The following is a 4,965-nucleotide window of genomic DNA, read 5'->3' as shown; positions in this document are numbered from 1 at the left end:
TATATATATATATATATATATATATATTGTAACCTTGCGCTCATATTTCACTGCTATTAAGCAATGTGTTTTTAATTAAAAAAAAAAAGCTGCCCAAATTCAAGCATCTGTTTTAATGACATAGTTTGCTTGCTTTGGCCCCCTTACTTCTAACCTAAAAAAGTGGGGGGATTTTACCGCCCCCCCCCCAACACACACACACTAATTAATTTAAAAATGAAATCACATCATCTTTGAATATATCCGCCAGACAGTGCCTTTTGCCACAGTTTTATTATAATTTGGTAAAGGGCTGTCTTCGGTTTTCACTTTTCATCCTATGTCAGAATATGTGTTGAAATAAGGTGTTTATTTTTCACAAAATTTAGAATAAAAACAATAATGGTTGTCAATAGCAAATCTTTGAGCAGAGTGTTTGTTGACAATGGATATCAAATAAACAGCCCGATGGCATAAATAGCAGGTTATGATTTTTAAGGGTCGAAACTTGGAAAAAAATAAGATACAAAATGGCAGCACAGCTTAGGTGGAACTGTTGCATGAATTGATTTGTAGTTCAATTTTTGAATCTTGCTGCTGATGCCGTGTCATCAGCATAGGGATTAAACTGGTTACGATCTTTCTCGGCAAATTATGCCATCGTCATTGTGCGACTGTGTTCAAGAGATTACAATGGAGATGCATTGTGAGAACTGTACACTGCAGTTGCTGTCCATTTCCACAACATACCTAAGATAAATCAGGAAGCTGATGAAAAATCGTTTATAGCCCAGCCGCTGGTAATCAAAAGAACAAGATTATTAAGTGACTGGATCTCGCTCCTCAGCGCTTTCTCATAGTCTTCCAATATAATGTGGGCCTTCTCATATGATCATATGTGATTTCTGATTCACTGCTATACCTTTACTTTTACAGGCGCATCTGTGTAGACTGGAAGGCCCCTCATAGACATTCTGAGAACCCTTTCTTAGATCATATAACTATTGGCCAAACTGCTGGATACTTTGTCAGTCTGTTAAGAATATGACCTACAGTAATCTCAAAACAATCACAATACCTAGCACAAGTAGTACATACAAGCACAACTCACTGGTCCCTGAGGACTGTTATTGGCTTCCTGGTTGTCTCGTCATTGTATCTGATGGAGCTGTCAATCAGTCATCTAGTGATAAGGCCTTATCTGGCAACCAGATTGGTATGTTGATGGAGAGAGTCAAGAAAAAAACGAGGAGCGCTTGACAGGCTTTTTCACGTCTCGACAAAGACTGACGTGGGATGTAATGGCTAAAGTTAGATTGCAGAAATTGGCGTCAGACACTTGTGACCTTTTGATGACCCTCTTTGGTAGTATATATTTTGCCGCTGTCAAGTTTGGCCTAATTTAAATAATGTGGGGAAAAAAAACAAGTGAATGTTTCCACTGTTTCTGTCTAGTACGTTGTTTTATTTGGCATATTTTTATATTATTGGTCTCAGCAAAAAACAAATTTAAAGAATCGTATTCTAGCTGGGGATGGTGTAGTCATTTAAAAATGAGTCACAAATTGGATTTTGGTCCTCACCAGCTAAATCAGAGTTCTCAAACTTCTTGTTGCCCCGGGGCCATTTGGGGCCAGCAGATGATATTTTGTGGCCCCCTCCTTGGCGTCAAAGTTGAACCTTAGTAGGTGGGAGGAGGCCCACCTCTTTTGCTGTGTTGCCCTGGGTGCTTTTTTTTAATCACATGAGAAAGGTTGGCAACAAGAAAAAACAATTTCAAGAAAACAGTTGATGCAATTTTTGTTTTGTTGAGTTAGAGGCACACCCGGTCTTGAATGCACAGAGAAAGTTGCGGTTTTCAAGAAATCAGATCATGACTCAACAAAACATCTCAGTACTATGCAAAGTACAAGAGAGATGAGCGAGTGGACCGAGTCACCAATCTTATTCAAAGTCTGAAGAAACCATGAATGGTCTGAGCTGTTTTTAAGAACAGATTGATAATCACACATGACCAGAGATAGGTAAATCAACTTGGTATTCACAAGTGGCGAGGTTAGAAGCACAGACTTATACAGGTATATGAGTGGACTATCAATAGGCCTCTTGTTACTGAAGCCAGAAAGCAGCCATCTTATGTTGCCACTGTTACTGATAACTTTTGTTCGCTGATGACTACAGGTATTTAGCTGAAAACACTGATCAGTGCATGTTGTACGCCAGGATTAATAAGAACCTACAAAACAGGGGTCTCAAACTCAATTTACCCGGGGGCCGTTGGAGCAAGGGTCTGTGTGAGGCTGGTTTTCCCCCCCAAAAAAAAAAAAAAAATATATATATATAAAAAACATGCACGGCAGGTTAATGGAGCACTCTAAATTGTGCCTCGGTGTGAGTGCGAGCGTGGATGGTTGTTCGTTTCTGTGTGCCCTGCGATTGGCTGGCAACGAGTTCAGGATGTCCCCGACCCACTACCCGAAGACAGCTGGGATAGGCTCCAGCATGCTCCCAACCCTTTGTTAAGATAAGTGGATCAGAAAATGGATGGATGGATTGATAGTAAAGGCTCCACTTGTATTTTCAATAACAAGCAACTATGATAAACAAGGAAATGACAGATCAGTATTAAAAGACTTTCCGTAACGTAAGGGTACCATTGAGCAGTAGTACCACCCAATGACAGCTGTGCGACAATGTGCAGAGTCATCGAGCAGAGATAAACTGCTCAGTGGTACAATACGATGACAGTTGTGCAGTTGGTGCAGATAATTGTTGCACCATTTTTAAGTTTTCATAAGGTGGTCTAAAATGAGTACAAAACTGACAAAGAAATTGTGCTAAACGTGGAAATGTATTGATCCATGTCTCAGTGTCAGAGTGCCGCACACGATGGTTCAATAGCGATGTTGACCAATCAGACGAGGGTGACGTGGAGGCCTTGTATCAGCTGATGAAGGCTTACCCGAATCAGGTCTGCGGGAATCCGCTCCAAATAGAGGCCAGGACAAAAGACGGCTTGCCTTCGAAACACACGGGAGACATCTTCCTCTTGTGAGTCCTTCATTCACATTCACATCCCAATTAGAAAAGAAAATTGTGCTCGGTGTGACTTGTGCTTTTAAATTGCAGCTACGATGTTATTTTTGGGTTTGCATGCATCAATGAGAATCAGAAGAGTGCAAAACAATGCGAGGATTACAAAGTGGTGCTGACGTGTCCCTCCGATTTCTGTCACAGTGAGTTTTTGTTTATGCTTGTCTGTCTATTTTTTTGCAACTCAAGATTCAAATTGTAAAAACTTCCACTTTGGTCTTTTGAGCAATTCTTGTCTCTCACGTGTTCAATGACAGCTTGCAGGACTGGCTGGTTCAACGTAGACAATCCTACCAACGGCGGCGATTACGAGACTCTCGACAAAGTGCAAAGGGTGAATGCTGCGGGGGTCTGCTCTCAGCCTGTAGCGGTGGAGGCCATGACAGTATCTGGCATCCCAGCGCACAAGACCGGCGATGTATTTCAAACGTGAGTGGGCCAAACTACAATGCCCACAACAATCGCTCTCTCATCCATCTGTCACTTGATAAATCAACTGGTGAGGATGGGGGATGGGGATTTTTCTCAAAAAGTGCGAGGAGAGAACTAGCCTCTCTTATTACAGCGCTATGACCACCACTGTGGCATAAGCAATATTATAATATTTTTTCATGTCATTCCAGCGAATGCTGACTTTGTGTTGCAGGTTTCAAACGTTAAAAGATTCAAAATCTTGATGCTACCGGAAGTACATTCTAACTTTACGAAATGTGCAAGAATACGATAATGCAAGAATGCAAGTGCAAGAAAAAGATAATCAGTGGATGAATGAGTAATCTCCATCACAAATGTGCTGAAATAGCTGAGGTGAAAAGTCAAAGAAGTGGCGTCGTATAATTACAAACACAACTCCTTCTTACTTTAATAAAATGTATTTTACAGGTATGACGCTACTCACGGCTTCGCGTGTGTGAATGATGAGCAGACCGAGAAACAATGCGAAGACTACAAGGTTCGATTCACCTGCCCACCGGACTTCTGCGCCTGAACCTGCAGTCTCGTATCTTTTGTATTAGTCGAGCATAAGGACATCAACATCTCTTAATGATTATTGTTAGGCGATGATTCAAAGCCTCACTCCTCTAAACAAAAATATTTAATGTGTCCATCATGCACGATAATCTTCCCAAAGCGGTGTGACTCTGACACCTAAGGCTGTCTGGAACTCACAGTAAGGATTGGAGCGGAGCGAGTGAAATGCAGCCGTTTGAGCAAGGCTGGACACAAAATTAAAAGCATCCAGCAGACACTTGGAGTCGGAAAGACGCAAATCTACGAAACTTTAAAAAACAAGGCATCGATTCAACTCCTAATGACAAGCCACCATCCAGCAAGGAAGCAATGCAAATGGCAACAAAAATCCTTCAGTATGCACAAGAATTACCAGACATCGGTGATCAACGGGACAGTTACTTGAAACTAGCAAGAAAACTGTATGACATGCAGGCAAACATTGTCATAAACCAAAGAATGCATCCAACAAAACAATCCAAAATAGACACATTTTTTTTCCCAAGACAGAAAAAAATAAACATTAAAATACTATATGTATTTTACTGTTGTAATTTTTTTTGGGATACACCTGTATTGCAGTTTTTGTTATATAAACAATTTTTGGACAGTATATTTTTGTATTTTATTGATTGTGTTGTTACACGTGCATTTTGTCAACATACTTGCAAATTCATAAAGGACATGTACCATGCTCATTTCCCAAATGAGGAATTTCTGTTATCAGGACAAATTTGACAGCGCAAACACGAGTCCGCACTAGAGAATATTTACTGTGTGTATATATATATATATATATATATATATATATATGCACACATGCCATGATGAGCACCAGCCATACCGGCCCCTACAATGAACGAAACAGAAAAATAATGGAGA

The sequence above is a fragment of the Hippocampus comes genome, unplaced genomic scaffold, assembly GCF_001891065.2.
Source record: "Hippocampus comes isolate QL1 unplaced genomic scaffold, H_comes_QL1_v1.1 scaffold158, whole genome shotgun sequence".
NCBI lineage: Eukaryota > Metazoa > Chordata > Actinopteri > Syngnathiformes > Syngnathidae > Hippocampus > Hippocampus comes.
This window is presented reverse-complemented; position numbering follows the sequence as displayed.